This window comes from Tupaia chinensis, unplaced genomic scaffold (assembly GCF_000334495.1).
Source record: "Tupaia chinensis unplaced genomic scaffold, TupChi_1.0 Scaffold000078_1, whole genome shotgun sequence".
NCBI lineage: Eukaryota > Metazoa > Chordata > Mammalia > Scandentia > Tupaiidae > Tupaia > Tupaia belangeri.
Genome location: NW_006159539.1, coordinates 8536147 through 8555360, shown reverse-complemented (window position 1 = coordinate 8555360; position 19214 = coordinate 8536147). Strand labels below are relative to the sequence as shown.

The following is a 19214-nucleotide window of genomic DNA, read 5'->3' as shown; positions in this document are numbered from 1 at the left end:
CGTGCACAAGACAGGGCTCTGCAGTCTGATGTGGAATGTGCAGTGTGGGTGACAGTCCTCAGTCCTGCATGGAAATTATCTGCCTTTCCAAGCATGGGACAGAGCTGTGTCTCCAGGTCGCTTTGACTGGGTGTGACCCCATGGCTAGTCCTGGCCTGTCTACCCATGATCCCAGCTGGCTGGAAGGAGGGTCACATCTGACATAGTGAGATGCTATGGAAACTGACTGTCTCCTTTTTTTTTTTTTTTTTTTTTTGGTCTGTCTCTCACTTTCTCATGAAAGAAAGAAATTTTTTTAAAAAATTCACCAGTGGGACCAGCAGATGGCACAGTGGTTAAGGCTCTGGATTCCCACATGGTCAACTGCAGTTCAAGTCCCAGACGTGGTAGCTTGAAACTCACACCTGACCCATATGTGTACACGCCCACAATCCCAAGAAGAGACTGCGGTGTGGCCATCCCCCCTAGGGGATGATTTCTCACTTTCCATCTCTCTGTCTCTTTCTGTCTCTCTGGTGAGCCATATAGCAAAACTCTCAAAAAAAAAATTAATAAATCAACCAGTTATTTCCTGAGCACCTCTGTGGCCAAACATCCTGGAATCTGTGAAGTACACTCTCCCCACCATCACCCATCACAAACCCGACAGGATCAAAGGGGCTGTGTGCTTCTGAGAACAAGATTCATCGGAAGCTCAAGTCTAAAGAGAATCAGGCCTTCAGCTCCCTGGGGAAGGTTGTGGATCTGGCTCACCTGGGTTTCCAGCGAGCTGGGCAGCAAACACAGGCTTCCGGTCACATCTGGTGATGAGTGAATAAATAAATAAATAAATAAATAAATGAATCTATCTTATTGAATGCACTGTCATTTGTAGCTCTTCAAACCAAAAGCAAATGATCAAAATCAGTGAAGAAAGCCTAAAGCCAGTGAATGGCAAACCACAGAGCACAAGGTAAAGACCGGTAAAGGGTTTTACAGGCCAGCTCACGGGCTAGTCAGACGTGGGTGCGAATCCCACTTCTCCGCTCGTGGACTGGGGGGAGCTGGACAAGCAGTGTTATCGCTCCAACTCAGTTCCTCGATTAGTACACTAGGGGAGCTTGTGTCTTTCTCATAGTGTTGCCATGGGAGATTAAACAAAGTAATTCACTTAACGCACCTAGGACAACACCAGTGCCAGGGCTAGTATCAGCTAACAGCGCTATCATCATCACTGTTATTATCACGGATGGCATAAGGGTACGTTGCTGGACTCCTGTGTAGTTGACTGCGGTTCAAGTCCTGGATCCAGTTACTTAAAACACACTGGGCGGGTATGTGTGCATACCCAAGATCCCAAGAGAAGAATGAAGAAGGGATTGTGGTGTGGCCATCCCCCCGTCAAGAGTGATTTCTCATTATCTGTCTCTGTCTGTCTGGAGAGTGCACGGACCTTATAGCAAAAAATATCTCTTTAAGAACAAAAGAAATGAGGGGACCAGCAGTTAGCGTAATGGCTATGTTGCTGGACTCCCATGTAGTCGACTGCGGTTCCAGTCCCGAACCCCATAGCTTAAACTCACACCGGGCGCGTGTGCATGCGTGCCCAAGATCCCGAGAGGAGAATGGAGGAGAAGGGACTGCAGTGTGGCCATCCCCTCTGGGGGGTGATTTCTCGCTTTCTGTCTCTCTGTCTCTGTCTGTCTGTCTGGTGAGTGCACGTGCCCTATAGCAAAAACCTCTCCAAAAAAAAGAAAAAAAAGAAACGAAAAGATAGAGAAGCAGAAGCTGAACCCATGAACTGGAGCCTGCCTTCCTGGAAGTCACACACCACGCCGACAGGCTTAAAGAAAGGGCGAAATTAAACAGCGCCTCCGTTGCTATTTGAACAAGCAGGTGTGGAGTGGTCCTGTTCTTTCTCCCGTACCTTCCTGGAGGGACAACAGTACTGAGATCCAACAGTCTGTAATTGCCATGCGTTCCGTACTGTCCCTGGCACCCTGATGGGTGTGGCTGCTTCTTGTTCTCAGTGTGCTTATTATTATCACTCACCTGGGCTAAATTGATCCCCCACCAGCAGCTGGGAGACGGCCAGCCATGAGCTCAGGCATTTGGAAGGTCAGCTCAAGAGGCAGCATCTTCCTAGCAACAGTTGCCAGGGAGGATTATGAGGGTGGACTCAACTCCCAGGGGAGATGAAGACACAGAGGGCGAAATAATTGACATTTGTTTGAACAGGGCAGGGTGAGGAGGGGGCGGGAGGGGTTGCTATTATGAAAGGCACGTGCAATCTCTGCAGCCAGTGTGTTGCCCTTTTTCTTTGGGAGAAGTTCTGGTGGCTGTTATTTTTATGTGTGTGTGTGTGTGTGTGTGTGTATGTATGTATGTTAGATTTTTGCTCTAGGCTGCGTGTGCCCACCAAAGAGACAGACAGAGATAGAAAGACAGAAAGCGAGAAATCACCCCCCAAAGGGGATGGCCACGCCACAATCCCTTCTATTCCATTCTCCTCTTGGGATCTTGGGCACGCACGCACACGAGCCCAGCATGAGTTTCAAGCTGCCAAGTCCAGGACTCGAACCACGGTCAACTATGTGGGAATCCAGCGATGTAATCATTACGCCATCTGCTGGTCCCTATTTTCTTTTAATGTCATTTTATTTTTCCTAAAATCCTAGAGATGAAAACTATTCACTCCAAAGTTTCTTAATCTTATCAGATCTAACATTCCATTTTTTATAGCAATTTTTTTTTTTGGTTTATTTGCTATAGGGAGTGTGCGCTCACCAGAAAGAGACAAAGAGACAGAAAGCGAGAAATCACCCCCCAAAGGGGATGGCCACGCCACAATCCCTTTTCCTCCATTCTCCTCTTGGGATCTTGGGCACGCATGCATACGTGCCTGTTGTGAGTTGAAGCCACCGGGTCTGGGACTCGAACCGCAGCTTACTGCATGGGAGTTCAGCAACATAGCCACTACGCTAACTGCTGGTCCCTTTTATAGCAAATATTTTACCACATGTCCTTCATTATTCTGAAACAAGACCGTGGAGGGATAGCTTACCTTAGTAGATAACTTTCAAAGATAAAATAGTGCTCAGGCTGGCAGGTGGTGTGGTGGTTAAGGGCGCTGGACTCCCACATGGCCAAACACAGTTCGAGTCCCGGACTTGGCAGCTTGCTTTCTCACTTCCCCAGTTTCTCTCTCTCTCTCTCTCTCTGTCTCTGTCTCTCTCGTCACTCTGTCATATCCTGTCATATCCCAGGCCATCATGGTCTCACAGTGCTTCCTGGAAGCATTTCTATGTTTCCGCCATATTCAGGAATGTCTAACAAAACAAAACAAATTCATGAGATACTATCAAGATTGAAATGTACTCCAGGGCTTGCCCCCCACCCCACCCCAGTCCTGGGAACTAGTCTTCAAGTGCAGACATCTGGGGAGTGCAAGGGGCCCTGACTGCATCTGGACCCAGTACACGCAGACCAAGCGGACACGCTCAGAGCTCATTCCAGCCAGAGGTTTCATTCTGGGTTTGGCAGTCATTTTGGGGTTTTTGTGTCCTAGAGATATTTAACTCTGCCTTTAATTTAGGTTTAATAGGCAGCTATTATGTTAAATAGAGACCAGCTGAACTGATTATTTAAGACATAGTTATGGTTGTTGAATAGCTATGCGGTTTGACTGCTACATCTCAATAAAGATTTTCTAGTACGCACCTATTCTTGCCGATTTGCATTTGGTAACTGTCCTCACCTAGCTGGGTCCTCTCTTGAACCGTGGCCTGAGGGCCCAGAACCATCCTCCTCTTTATCTTCTCTTGGTCCCCCATACTAGTTTTGCTGTCTGAGTATCCACTGAGATCCGGAAACTGGAGCTGAGACCCCCTACAGACATGGCTGCTGGCCAACCACCTGTTAAGCACATTCCAGACTTCTCTCCTAGGGACAGCGTGGTTTTGCTGGGAAGCTCAGAGACCACAGCTGAGTCCAGGAGGTGATTAAGTCACTTAGGATTCCTCCAGAAACAGAGTTTGCATATATTAATAAGAGAGAGAATGAGAAAGAAAACTCCAGGAGTACGAAGTCTCTAGAAGCTTCCTCAAGTATGTGTAATGTTACTTAAAAGGGTGATTCACGGAGCAGTGCCAGTCTGTGACCTGTTCTAACCGGTCCACAGATCAAGAAGGAGAATTTAGGAATGTCTGTAGCAATTTGTAAATGCTATGGTAACCAAGCATGAACTTGACAGACCTGGCTCCTTGAACAGGGTATAGACTAGTTTGGGCATCTTGAACTCATGTGCAGCAGGGCATATGAAGCGCAAACGCAGTTATTCATGTGTGGTGAAGACCCCATATCCATCTGCCAAGGAATGAAAATGTGGGAACCAGCAGATGGCATAATGGTTACATCGCTGGATTCCCACGTAATCGACTGAGGTTCAAGTCCCCAGATCCAGTGGCTTAAAACACGCCAGGTACGTGTGCGTGCGTGCCCAAAATCCCGAGGAGAATGGAGGAGAAGGGATTCCAGTATGCCCATCCCCCCCCAGGGAATGATTTCTCACTTTCTCTCTCTGTCTCTCAGTCTCTCCAGTGAGCACACGCACCCTATAGCAAAAAATCTCTCTCAAAAAACAAATTAGAAATTTTAGAACTGCTCTCTCAGCTCAGATCCTTGGAGACCCACTTCCTTAGGGCTGTATGTCTCTCCTCATTTGTCTCCCATCTTCCTGCCCAATTTGCAGGTTGCAGGACTTTTTTTTCTTTCAGGTTTGTTGCCACAGGGCGTGTGAGCTCGCCAGAGAGAGAGAGAGGGGGAGAGAGAGAGAGAAAATGAGAGAGAAAGTGAGAAATCACACCCCCTGATGGATGGCCATACCACAGTCCCTTCTCCATTTTCCTCATGGGATTTCGAACATGCATACACATGTGCCCAGTGTGAATTTCAAGTAGTATTCAAATTACGATCAGCGATGTGGGAGTCCAGTGTCTTCACCACCACTCCACCTGCTGGTCCCCATCCCCATAGCAGGACTTTTAAACATCTACGTTATGTGCATTTAGAGATGGTCAAAAACATCGATCTAATGTTACCTATATCTTTACCACAATAGAAAAGTGACCATCTTTTTTAAGCTGAATCCTTCTGTCTCCAGAATCAAATGAAAACTGTTTCCTTGTTTAGAAATCAAACCAAGATTGAATATACCAAAGCCTCCTGAACGATATACTTAGAAGGGGTGAATTTTGTGCTATGGGAATTGTATCTTAGTAAAGCTGCTCTTTTGGGGGCCAGCATAGGTTCAGATCCCTGACTCGGTCAACCTGAAACACATCTGTGCTCAAGGTCCCGATGAACTGGAGGGTGGGGGAAGGGGCTTATGGCTGGATGAGATCTATCAAGATGCTACTCTCTTTCTCTCTCTCTCTCACTTGCGTGCATGCTCACACAGGTGCCGTCATGAATAAAATACAAAGAAACTCTAAAAATGTTCCAAAATGACTCAATCGAGTGTTACCTCATGCTTCATACATAGATCTATTCTTCAAAATACTTCGACTTCATGATTAAATACAAAATATTTTCCTGGAAAACATTTTCTGTTATTTTCCCCTGTATGTGATCATGGAAGACATACCGTTTTGAATTGTATAAGTAGGCAGTTTAGGCCAAGTGTCAGTTTCATCCCAGGAGAGTAGACAGGGCATTTCAGTGTAACGGCCATGGATGAGAGGTGGGTCTGGTGGGGCCAGCGGTCACTGGCCTGACCTGGCTCACCAATGCCACCACCCCCCATGTGCAGCTTGCCTGGCACCAGGGGGTTATTTTCCTACCCTTTCTCTGCTTTACAGGAATAGCATAAAAAGAAATGAGATGGTCAGTGAGTTCTTTAAAGGGCTTGCTAGACTAGGATTCTTAGAAACCATCTTCAGGGACCGGCAGGTGGCATGGTGGTTAAGGCACTGATCACTCCCACATGGCTGACCATGGTTCAAGTCCTGGACCTGGTGGCTTGCTTTCTCACTCTCCTCTCTCTGGTCAAATTAAAATAAATGAATGAATGAATAAAATTGAATAAAATAATTCTTTAAAAAACAACAAAAAAAAAAAAAAAAAAAAAAAAAAAAAAAGAAACCATCTTCAGGCCAGCAGGTGGCATGGAGGTTAAGGCGCTGGATCCCACATGGCCAACTACATGGTTCAAGTCTCAGACACAGTGGCTTGAAAAATGTGCTTCGTATTAGTGTGTGTGTGCCCAAAATATGAGAAGGAAGTAGAGGAGAAAGGGTTGCAGCATGACCATCCCCCTAGAGGATAATCTCTCACTTTCCCTCTCTCTGTGTGTCTTTCTGTTGCTCTCTGATGAAAGCATGCACCCTGTAGCCCTTTAGGGGGGGGAAAGAAATTTTAAAAAAAAAAGAAGAAGAAGAAGAAACTATCTTCTCCTATTAGACCTTTATACCAATGAAAAAACAGAGGTCCTGAGAAGTCAGGCTGAAATAAACGATTCTATTCTCCCTGTCTTTAGCAGCCTGGCATAGCCCCTGACTCTTCCCAGAATCTCCTGGTTTGGGTTAAGTCCCAAGTGAAATAAACATAACAACAGCCTGGACCCCCCAGGCCAGGGACAGGTCATTCACTCACTCAGTCATTCAACCGCCATCTCTCAATGCCTACCTCATCTTACTCACCTCCTGGACAGAGACCCACCCTTGAAAAGCCAATAGGGGGTTGGGACCAGCAGTTTGCGTAATGTCTATGTCGCTGGACTCCCATGTAGTTGACCGTGGTTCACATCCCGGACCCGGTGGATTAAAACTCACACCAGGCGTGTATGCATGCGTTCCCAAGATCCCGAGAGGAGAATGGAGGAGAAGGGATTGCGGCATGGCCACCCTCCCCGGGGGGGAGGAGGGTGATTTCTCGCTTTCTGTCTCTCTGTCTCTGTCTGTCTGGTGAGCGTATGCGCCCTATGGCAAAAACCTCTCAAAAAAAAAAAAAAAGGAGTGAGTGTTTTAAAATAATCCTTTTTATTTTCTCTGCTGTAACTTCTAGTTTTAAAGGATTAGTATTGGAAAGTTATTAGGACGGACTGTCAGATTTTGCTGTGTGAGTATCTGAGTTGCCCACTAAGAACACCAGTTTCCATCGGACCTAAACTCCGGAAGATCTGTCTGTCTGGTGGGGGTATGCCCCCTATGGCAAAAACCTCTCAAAAAAAAAAAAAAAAAAAGCCAATGGGGGTAACAAAAAAAAGAGAGAGATGTGTACGACTAATTGTGACTCCTGACTTAAGTCTAAACAGGCAGCTTGAACAGAGAATACCCCATAGGGAGGAATAATGTTTGCCTTGTTACATCAAGAACTCTGTATTATAAACTGGTGACAGAAACATACCTCTTCCCCCCTGCTGGGTAACACACATGCGTTTGGACGAGGCTTTTTGGATCCAGTATTTTGAACTCTGGCTGTGTGGCTACCTTGCCTACGATCCCTCGTGAGCTAAGGCTGTCCTGAACTGTGTGGGTTCCTCGGGAAGACAAGCCAACAGGAAGTCTGGGCTCTGCCGACTTTGATTGCAACTAGCTCTGACGTGCTAAAGCCTGAGACAAATTTGGGGGAGAAAGGCCTCCCTGTGGACTCCTTGCGGGCCAAGATCCTGGGCCTCAGAAACACATTTTTTAATCTGAGCCTCCGTGAAGTGAAAAATTGAATCAGCATAAATCCCAAAAACAGTAACAGGGGGGAAAAAAAAAAAAAAGCAGGAGATGTCAGATGATGATGTGTATAGCAGGATGTTTTTATTCATGGTCCGAAAAGAATCAGGATTCAAACCAAATCGGTAGATAAAATTGAGGATAAATAGTTGAAAATAGGAGAAAGAGGAAAGTTTTTTTTACCTTTTATTTATTTACGTTTCAGCAGTTTTGCAGAATGAGGAAAATCAGACTTTTAGAAGCAAGGTCTCAAATGGTATTTACTTTAGGCCTTGAGAGCGAGCGGGTAACCCTTTGGAAAGCGTGACTCTGAATTTCCGGGAACAAATTGGAGATCGACTTGGAATTATTTACACTTATCGGAGTGGGTCTGTGAGGATGATTTAAGCCCCAAGTGTTCATTCATTCCCCACCTCCAATAATCTTCTCCCTGACCCATTTCTCACCAGAGCCATTTAGACACCATGAAAATGGCCCAACTTAAGATGTAGTTTCTGTCCAGAAAACACTCTCTGCCCAAACCTCTATTTATTTTAATTTTATCTATTATTATCACTTTTTAATTTGCTATAGGGCACATGTGCTCATGACAGAAGGAGAGGGAGAGAGAGTGAAAAACCAAGCTGCCATGTCCAGGACTCGAACCATGGTTGGTGATGTAGGAGTCCAACACCTTAACCACCACGCCATCTGCTGGCCCCAAAACGCCTATCTAAACTGTTGCCCCAAATATTCCACTTGGTGTATCTTTTTAAAGAATTATTTATCTAATTTTATTTATTTATTTTTGAATTTGCTATAGGGCATGTGTACTCACAAGAGGCAGCGAGAGGGGCCGACAGGTGATATGGTGGTTAAAGTGCTGGATTCCCACATGGCCAACCACGGTTCGAGTCTTGGACCTGGTGACTTGCTCTCTAGCTTTCTGTCTCTCTCTCTCTCCTTCTCTCCTCAAATTAAAAAATAATAGTAACAAATAAAAATAAATAAATATTTTAAGAATTATTTCATTTAACTTTATTTCTTCACTTTATTTTATTTTTAATTTGACCAGAGAGTGACAGAGTGAGAGAGAGAGAGAGGAAAACTGAGAAAGCAAGCCGCCAGGTCCAGGACTCAAACTGCAGTCAGCCATGTGGCTGTCCAGGACTCTTCACCACCACACTACCTGCCCTCCTCTGTAAATAAATATTTTTTAAAAAGAGAGAGAGAGAGACAGCAAGAGAGCGAGTTGGAAAGCGAGAAAACAACCTGCCAGGTCTGAGACTTGAACCACAGTCAGCCATGTGGGAGTTCGACATCTCAACCACCACACCACCTGCTGGTCACTATTTGTGTCTTGGAAAAAAAAAAAAAAAAGTTACTGATTATTTGTAACTAGAACCATTACTTCTCATTTTTGCTAGCGAGTTATTGACTAATTTGTGAGTCAAAATGCTGGTTTTGGCTATCCCCCTGGCTAAACGGAATGTGCCCTCTTCATCCTGCAAATTGCAAACACAGGGCTGTTGTCTGTCCTAAGTCTCCAGCTCTTGACATCCAACTTTTCATCATAAATTCTGAGAGAAAGAGCTCGCCTGGGTGTCTTCATCATCCCAGCCCGTGTTCCCAGACAACTCCCAGGCATCCTGGTCTACAAATGTCTCCCCGGAGGCCAGCACTGTAGACCCGCCAACAGCCGAGAGTTATAAATAGGACTATTTGGGTCAGTGGCGGGGGAGGGGTCGAGAGGCAAATCTAATAAGTATCTAGACGCAGTGGGCCAAGAAAGCGCTCTGGAGGGAAGAAGAAAAATAATGGTGGTGCACTCTTAAAACCAAAAGGAACAATGTGCGTGAATGTCACTGATGAAACCTGTTGGTCACAGGGAATCTAACCAGTCAAGGGAACCTGAGGAATGTCTTGACCCTGTGATGTTACTTGGGAAGGTGACTTCTCAGATACAATATTTATCCTAAGGATAGTCCTTTGAAGGAATAAGTTTAGTCACTCAGGTCAGTGGCTGAGTGGCATCAGTAGGACCCTCCAGAGCAGGAATTCCCCAGGAAATCTTAGCCATAGAGCAGTGGCACCTGCTAAATGGGACTCATGACCTCATGGTAGGTGGGCCTCCCTGCTTAGCCCTGTGGCACATCTGTCCTCTTCTCCCAGACCCTCAGCTACATCTCTGTGCTGCTTATCACTCATTGTCAGTGCCTGGCACATAGTAGGCTTTCACCATTTTCTCTCCTTTTTTTTAATTGCCAGCGCATGCATACATTATCCAGAGAGAGAGAGACAGAGACAGAGAGAAACAGAGAAACATAGAAAGAAATAGAGAGAAAGCACCCCTATCCCCATGGGGCATAGTCATGCCACAATCCCTTCTCCTCCATCTCTCCATCTTATCCAGGTTTTAGACATGAACACACAAGTGCTAAATATATCGTTCAAAACACCAGGCCCAGGATTCAAGCCAGGTTTGGCCATGTAGGATCTGACTCGCTTAACCACTAGGCTGTGAACAGGCCCAGTTTCCATCATTTCATGCTGTTCCTGACCAGCCTGGCAGGTGCTGGCCTCCTCAAAGCTCTCACTTCACTGAGCTTCCCTGGCCTATCTTAATCTGTCTGGGCTGCTGTAACTAAATATCCTACACTGTGTAGCTTATAACAATAGACATTTATTTCTTGTGGTTCTGGAGGCTGGGAAGTCCACACTCAGGGCACCAACAGATTCAGTGTCTAGAGAGGACCCACTTCCTGGTTTGTGGATGGCTCCTTCTCCCTGTGTCTTCACACAGTGGAAGGCACAAGGCACTCTCTGGGACCTCTTTTATATTGGCATAATCTCACATATGATAGCTCTGTGACCTAATCACATTCCAACACTCCCAATGTCCAACACCATCAACTTCAGGAATTCAATTTCAACATATGAATTTAGCAAGACACATCCAGAGTACTATCCATCTACTTTTGCAGTTTATAGGTTTGTCTTAGTCAGCCTTATGTCCCCAGAACTCAATGTCTCCCGACTCACCTATGTTTATGAAATGAGGGAATTGCTCCCTTGGGAAGACACACGATTTAAAGAAGCTCCATGTATGAGGATTTTTTATTATATACATTTACAATTTATGGCTGCTTTGTTTATCCATGATACCATAGATTCCTTCCCTAGAAATAGCTTCAGCCTGGGAATTATGAGCAAGCTACTCCTTTGTAAAACAACTCAGGAAGGCTGGCCTGCAGGAGACGAAAAGCTGTAAAATGGAAGCCTCGCATTTGGTGTACTACTCAGAGTAGTTTCTTAGAGATCTTCTGACATGTCTGGATGGAGATGTTTTGGTTTTGGTTTTGATTTTTATAAGTGTATTTATTTGTTCCATAGGTGAGAGAATAGAGACAGAGAGAGAGCATCCCCAATGGGATAGTAATGCCACGATCCACCCCCAGCCCCAGCCAGCACTGGATCATGGGCACACACGTGCCTGGCAGGTTCAGGGAGAGGTCTAGGCATGAACCTAGACTCTCTCAGAACATTGACTCTTCCTCTTGCCCACCACAATTAGAATTTGTTGGTGTTGTTGCTATGAGGTTTGTGTACTCACCAGAGACAGAGAGAGAGAGAGAACACCCTTCAGGAAGGAGGGCCACACCATAATCCCTTCTCTTCCAGTCCCCTCTTGAGATTTTGGGCATGCACACACCCATGCCTGGTGCATTTTTCAAGCTGCTACATCCAGGGCTCAAACCATGCAGTGGGACATGTGGGATCCAGAGCCAGCCCCTCCAGACCACGTACTAGCCTAGTTAGGCCCATTCATAAAACCTGGCTATGAGCACCCATTAACTCCCAGTTGGTCCTGAGCTCAGGGAGCCAGTTCGTATGTCAGGCACCCTCTCTATGTATGGCTAATTTCATGCCCGTGGAGGAAGCTAAAACATCTGTAATTATGGAAATAAATAATCAGTTTATTTGGTTCTCTCCCAGGGCCTAAAACTCCTGGGATATGTGACGGTGGGAAGGGATGAGTCTAAATGTATCTGTCCTCAAAACAGAGAGTTTAAGAAGGTGGTGATTTTCCCCTAAGCTCTTCAAGCTATATTTTACAATCAGAAATTCATTTTTAATCATGACCCAGGATATACGTGAGGGAGTCTCCAAGAGGTTCGTGAGAGGGCTAGCTTCATGGACTAGTGGTTAAGGGAACCAGATCCCACATGGCCAACCATTATCTGAATCCTGGCCCTAGTAGCTTGAAAAATGTGCCAGAATGCATGTGCGTGCTCCAAGTCATGACAGAATAGAGAAATAAAGAAGGCATATGGTCACCAACAGGGCGTGGTCTCTCTGGAGAGCACACTTGCCCACTGTCAATTAAAAACAGGTTTTTATTGGAACCAGCAGTTAGCGTAATGGCTATGTCACTGGACTCCCACGTAGTCGACCGTGGTTTGTGTCCCGGACCCGGTGGCTTAAAACTCACGCCGGGCGCATGTGCGTGCGTGCCCAAGATCCCGAGAGGAGAATGGAGGAGAAGGGATTGCGGCATGACCATCCCCCGTGGGGGGTGATTTCTTGCTTTCTGTCTCTATGTCTCTCTCTGTCTGTCTGGCGAGCGCACGCGCCCTATAGCGAAAAACGCCCAGCCGCCCTAAAGCAAAAACCCTCCAAAAAAAAAAAAAAAAAAAAACAGGTTTTTGTAATTATTTATTTTATTTATTCATTCATTTATTTTAGTTTGATGAGAAAGAAAGTGAGAAAGCAAGCCACCAGGCCCAGGACTTGAACCATGGTTGGCCATGTGGGAATGTCTAGTGTCTTAACCACCATGCCACCTGCTGGTCCCTAAAAACAGGTTTTTTTATTAAAAAAAAAATTAAGTCCCTGGGAACTGCTTATTTTGAGTAAGCTAGACTAGGAGATGACGTAATGGCTACATCACTGGACTCCCACATAGCTGACCATGGTTCAAGTCCCAGACCCAGTGACTTCAAACACACCAGACAACCTGTGCAGGTGTGCCCAAAATCCCAAGAGGAAACTGGAGGAGAAGGGATTGTGGCAAGGCCATCCACCTATGTGGGATGATTTCTTACTTTCTGTGTCTTGTCTCTCACTCTCTGTCTCTCTCTGGTGAGCACACATGCCTATAGCAAAAATCTCTCACTAAAAAAAAAGAAAAAGAAAAAGCTATGCTTGGAGTTCAGATTGTTTTTGCACCAAAATAAACTCGCCTTAATTCCATCTTTTCACGAACAGTTTTTGTTTATTTGTTTTAATTTGCTATGAGACACCCCCCTTGTGGGAGGAGCACTGCTGAGAATCCAGAAAGAGGGGAATTGGCTCTTCTGGGTCTGGGGAAAATCCCCAAGGTTGTACAAGCTGAACGCTTCATACAAAGGAATAGGATGTAGTCTGAGAATAAATGCATTGATTTAAATTATTTAAAAATAATAAGCAAGCGGGGCTAGCAGGTGGCATGGTGGTTGAGGGCACTAGACTCCCACGTGGCTAATCGCAGTTTGAGTCCTGGACCTGGCAGCTTGCTTTCTCACTTTCCCTCTCTCTCTCACTCTGTCCCCCTCTGGTAAAATTTAAATAAGTAAGTAAATAAAGTTAAATAATTCTTGAGGGAAAAAAAAGAAAGAAAGAAAATATCTAAGCATTCATTTTAAGAATGTCTAAGCCCAGGGGCTAACAGGTGTCATGGCAGGTAAAGGTGCTGGACTCCCACATGGCTGACCACAGTTCAAATCCCAGACTTGCTTTCTCACTTTCCCTCTCTCTGTCTTTCTTACTTTGTCCCTCTCTGGTCAAATTAAAATAAATAAGTAAATAAATCAATAAAGTTAAATAATGCTCTTTTTAAAAAATGAATGTTTAAGCCCAAGGATAGTAGATGCAAAAGCAAATAAAGAAGGCAGAAAGCAACCACCAGGGATCAATAGTTCTCACACCAGTTTCTACAAAGACGCATTTTGGTACAAACCTCTGAAAAATCTGTTGGGTTGTGGGAAAAGTCATGACATATTTTGTACCCAATAATATAGGGGCAGCAGGTGGCATGGTGGTTAAGGGCACTGAACTCCCACGGGGCTGACCGCAGTTCGAGTCCCAGACCTGGCAGTTTTCTTTCTCACTTTCCCACTCTCTCACTCTGTCCTTCTCTGGTCAAATTAAAATAAATAAACAAATAAAGCTAAATAAAAATAATTCTAAAACCAAAATAAAAAGGAGAAGGGGGAAAACAGATCACAGATATGAAAAACAAAGCATGGGGACAGTTACGAGCGAGGAGTTTAACACGGTGATACAATTTTATGCTGATACTGAATAAAGTCTCAGTGCAATGAATCATTTGCTGAGAAAACATAAATTACTACATTTGCCTCGAAGAGAAGTAAAAAAAATAAATAATAATGCTGACCAACAAGCATGAAAAGAAGCAAACCAGTTGCTAAGAACCGCTCCACCCAAAAGGCTTTGGGGTCAGACTGTTATCAGAGTACACGCTTTCAACAGTTCACAGAACAGAGCGTTCTTCTGAACAAGGACTGTTTCAAAACACAGGAGAAGATGCAATCCAGTCCAGGTGAGTTTGTAAATCTAGCATAGCATCAATAGTAAATCTTACTAATAAATAAATCTTAAAAAGGATATATAACAGAAACCAGTAGGTGGCGTGGAGGTTAAGGTGACTGGATCCCACATGGCCAAGTTTGCAGTTCAAATCCCGGACCTCACAGTTGGAAAATCATGCTGGGCATGGGTGCGTGTGTGCTCAGAATCCTTAGAGGAGAATGGAGGAGAAGGGACCATGACATGGTAATTCTCCCTGGGGGGTGATTTCTCAAACTCCCTTTCCCTCTTTGTCTCCAGTGAGGGAAGGGAAGGGAAGGGAAAAGGGAAAAGGGAAAAGGGAAAAGGGAAAAGGGAAAAGGGAAGGGAAGGGAAGGGAAGGGACATAGCCATTCCACTAGGGGGGTGATTTCTCACTTTTCCTCTCATTGTCTCTGTTTCTCTCTCTCTCTGGGGAGCATGTGTGCCCTAAGACAAACACCTCATAAAAAAAGAAATTTAAAAAAAGGGAAGAAAGAAGACACCGTCTTGTCCTTGCCTGCTTGCTGTTGGGTTGTGAACACTTTGAGGTGGGACTTCTCTCTCTCTCTCTCTTTTTAAATTTTGGTTTAGGGCACTTGTGCTAACTAGAAAGAGATAGACAGAGAAAGAGAAAGCAAGAAAGCAGCCCCCGGGAGGGACAGCCACGCCACAGTCCCTTCTTTTCCAGTCTCCTCTTGTGATTTTGGGCGTGCATGCATGCACATGTGCCTGGCGTGTTCCAAATTTGGGACTCGAATCATGCAGTCAGACATATGGGATCCAGCTGCCCTAGCCACCATGCCACTAGCTGGCCCTGGAATCCTGTCTTCTTACCTCTGCATCGCCAGCTCTGTGCCTGAGACCAGCAGGTGCTTAGAAAGCTCTGACTAAGCACTAAATACAGGAAGCATCCCCTGGTAGACGCACGAAATGGACAATATTCTGACGCCAAAGCAACTGGGTTGGGGCAGCATTTAAAACCCTGATCTCTCTCTCTCTCACTTTTTCTCTCTCTCTCTCTCCTTTCCGTAACTGGCCAAAGCACACTCTGTGCCCTGCCCATCCATCAAGGTGGACACAACCATTGTGCACTTTGGTTAATTGCAAACCCAAACTGTTCCAGCAAAAAGCTGGCATCTTACAGAAAGTCGAAACAGGCCACTGGTTTTGAAAGCGCATGTGATGTGGTTTCCTGATGGGCGAAGGAACTTCGGGGAAATATTTATTGTGTCCACGAATGACATTCGAGCTATTGTCCGTGTTCCTTTTTATGAAGCCATAAAGATGGCTTTTACAGCCAGGCTGGCTGACATCTTCATCCAGTCCCCTAATGTGCACAGTCACAAGGAGCATCTTTGCGCCAATGAGTAACATTCAGCAGCGGTCAACAAAGGTTTATTGAGCGCCTGCTCTGAGCAGGGCACTGAGTAATGGGATTTGTCTCCAAAGCTTTCAAATCTGCTAAAAATATTCTCATTTTCACAAGCAGTCCAGACCAACATACATATATATATTTTTTTTCTTTCTTTTGCTTGCATCTCCTCTCTGAGGCTCCCTGGGTGAAAATGCACCTAAAGTTACCCAGAGCAATAAAAACCCTCTTCATGGACCTTCCAGATCTCCTGCAAGGTTTCGACTCCAGCTGGCTCAGGAGGGTTTGCTCATTAAATTCCATGCACAAGCTCTGTCTCTAAGCACCGGTCTCTAGCTGGGCTACACTGCAATCCATCAACCCTTGGAGACTGACCTGAGGCGAGTCCCTGAGACTGGAGGAGGTGCAGATGACCACGAGTCCTAATGCACAACCCAGTATGAGGATGAATGTTGGGGACGGTGGGTGTGTTTGTTATCCTGACTCGGTCCTTACACATCGCATGCTTGTACTGAAAAACCACACATGTTTGTACAACTCGTAGACGGCAGTTGAATGTCATAGAAAATTCACATCCTAAGGAGTCTTCAGACCAGAGGGAACCACACAACTCCTTAACCCCACTGAACCCCAGTTTCTTCACCTGCCTTTCCTCCCAGTAATGTTATGAAAATAAAATACGATCTTTTATTTCCAATTTCAGCTGCCTGGCATAGCTCAGGGCATCTAGCAGATATTCAAGAAAGGCTTAGCTGTTAGCATCGCTCCTGGCCTTTCAGTGGCCAGATCAGACACCCAGGTAGGGTGCAGAGGTCGAAGGAGAGAGAGACGAGAGGACAGACAGGCCCAGGTGGACTCAGTGACAAGCCAGGTATGGGAAAGGAGAGGAAGGGAAGGGTCAGTCAAGAAGGGCTTCTAAACTGGCCCCCATGATGAGAGAGGCGCTGTGAAGAGCCAGACTTGCTTTAAGAGTTCTTTGCAGTTCTTTGGCATAGTGTTAAGGCGCTGGACTCCCACATGGCTGAACCACAATTTGAGTCTCAGACCCAGCTGCTTGAAACTCATGCTGGGCAGGTGTACATGCGTGCCCAAAATCCCAAGAAGAGAATGTAGAAGGGATTGCAATGTGGCCATTCCCCCTGGAGGGTGATTTTTCACTTTCTGTCTCTCTGTGTCTCTGGCAAGCGAACGCGCTCTAAAGCAAGAAAGATTCTCTCTCTAAAAGAATTTTTTTTCAATAAAAGATTTTGTTCTGTCCATTCTAACTTCTGTCCTATCTTGTCACTTTCTTCACTCATCAAATTCTGCACCCCGCGGGACTAGTAGTTAGCGTAATGGCTATGTCACTGAACTCCCATGTAGTAGACTGTTGTTCGAGTCCCGGATCTGGTGGCTTAAACTCACACTGGGCACGTGTGCAAGTGTGCCCAAGATCCCGAGAGGAGAATGGAGGAGAAGGGATTGAAGCATGGCCATCCCCCCTGGGGGGGGGTGATTTCTTGCTCTCTGTCTCTCTGGCGAGTGCACTCACCCTATAGTAAAACAATAAATAAATAAAAGAAAAAGAAATTCTGCACCCCCTTAAGATCCCAGCATTTCCTCCCCCTGGAAGCCTTCCCTAGTTTAGAGGAGAAAACAATACCAGTCTGTATGTCTTGTTTGTCACTTTGTCCCATAAAGTTGGATTCCGATCCCTCCAGATGGGGCTGAATCAATTATAAGTAAGGCTAGCAGTGCTGGTAGGTAATGCAGTGCTCCATGAGGCTGGACCCATGCAGGAAGGTTGTAGGTTTGCATCCTGAAGTCTTGTGTGCACACGTGGATGGACACACACCTGTGATCAAGGCGAGCTGAGACTGGGGTAGATCGTAGCATGAATACCTTGGGGGTTTCTCTCTCTCTCTCCCTCTCTCTGATTCTCTCTGTCTCTCTTTTTTACAGAAGAGATAAAATAAAAATTAAACTTAAGGGGCCAGCAGGTGGCATGGAGGTTAAGGGCACTGAATTGCCACATGGTCAACTGAAGTTCGAGTTTTAGACCTGGCAACTTTCTTTCTCACTTCCCTTTCTCTCTCTCTCTCTCTCTGATAAAATTAGAAAATAATAACAAATAAAATGAATTAAATAGGGGTCAGTAGGTGGCATGGTGGTTAAGTGGCTGGACTCCCACATGACTGACTATGGTTCAAGTCCTGGACCTGGCAGCTTGCTTTCTCACTTTCCTTCTCTCTCTGATCAACTTCAAAAAACTAAAATAATGACAATTTTAAAAAATAACCAACGGGACCAGCAGTTAGCGTAATGGCTATGTCGCTGGACTCCCATGTAGTCGACCGCGGTTCGAGTCCCGGACCCGGTGACTTAAACTCACGCCGGGCACATGTGCGTGCATGCCCAAGATCCCAAGAGGAGAATGGAGGAGAAGGGATTGCGGCATGGCCATCCCTCCTGGGGGGTGATTTCTCGCTTTCTGTCTCTCTGTCTCTGTCTGTCTGGTGAGCGCACGCTCCCTATAGCAAAAACCTCTCAAAAAAAAAAAAAATTCTTTTTAAAAAATTAATTAAATAACTAATTCTTAAAAAATAAATTAAACTTAAAAACAAAATTGGTGGCCAGCTTGCAGTTCGATTCCCAGACCTAGTGGCTTGCTTTCTCATTCTCTCTCTCTGTCTCTGGTAAGCATGCATGCCCTATAGAAAATCTTAAAATAATAATAAAAATAAATAAAAATGAAATAATTATTTTAAAAAAATACATAGTACACTAAGGAGCATATTAGAAACACAGATTCCTGAGCCCCGGGATGGAATTTCTAATTTATCGGGTTTGCATTTTTAAATAAGAGCCCAGTGAACCAGCAGGTGGCATGGCGGTTAAGGCAGCTGAATCTCACATTACCCTGCAGTTTGAGTCTCAGGCCCAGGGACTTGAGTCTCAAATACTGAGAGGAGAATGGGGAGAAGGCATGCCAGAGTGACCATCTACCATGGGGAGTGCTTACTCATTAGATGTGTATCCAGAGGGACGTGTTAGTAATTTCCACTACGGAATTGTTGGTAAATCAACAGAACAATTTGTTAACCGTTAATAACAATGAAGTCAGTCTGTCTGGGCTTGTATGGAAAGAGCTCAAAGACCTTAAGTAAAAAAGATGAATTGCAGAACAAATGTGTGGAATACATAGATAGGATCTAAATATGTTAAAATAGAGAAATAGATAGACAGGAGAACTATAGCAATATATATTAAGACACATGCTGAATGGCTAAAGTCATGGCGCTAGCAGGTGGCACGGTGGCTAGGGGGCTGAACTCCCACCTGGCCAACCACTGTTCAAGTCCTAGACTTGGAGGCTTTCTTTCTCATTTTCCCTCTCTCTGTCTCTCCCTGGTGGATGCACATGCCCTACAGCAGAAAATAATAATAATATTATTAAATAAATAATTCTAAAATGATTATTAGAATCTTAAAAAAGATTGGGACCAGCAGTTAGCGTAATGGCTATGTCGCTGAACTCCCACATAGTCCACTGTGGGTCGAGGCCCAGACCC

At 45.2% G+C, this 19214-nt stretch overlaps 1 long non-coding RNA gene across 2 annotated transcripts in view; it reads right to left on the bottom strand.

Annotated features, from left to right (window-relative positions):
- Window positions 1-15228, bottom strand: part of LOC102470771 (uncharacterized) — a 30658-nt gene extending 15430 nt beyond the window's left edge. The window contains exons 1-2 of one of the 2 annotated variants that reach the window (XR_003548249.1): window positions 15126-15228; window positions 754-800 (exon numbers count right to left, since the gene is read on the bottom strand). This is a non-coding gene — a long non-coding RNA (uncharacterized LOC102470771). Of the gene's footprint in view, window positions 1-753; window positions 801-2031; window positions 2109-15125 lie in introns of those variants that run through there. The other variant, XR_003548248.1, reaches the window with a different exon arrangement.
- Window positions 15229-19214: the final 3986 nt, after the last annotated feature.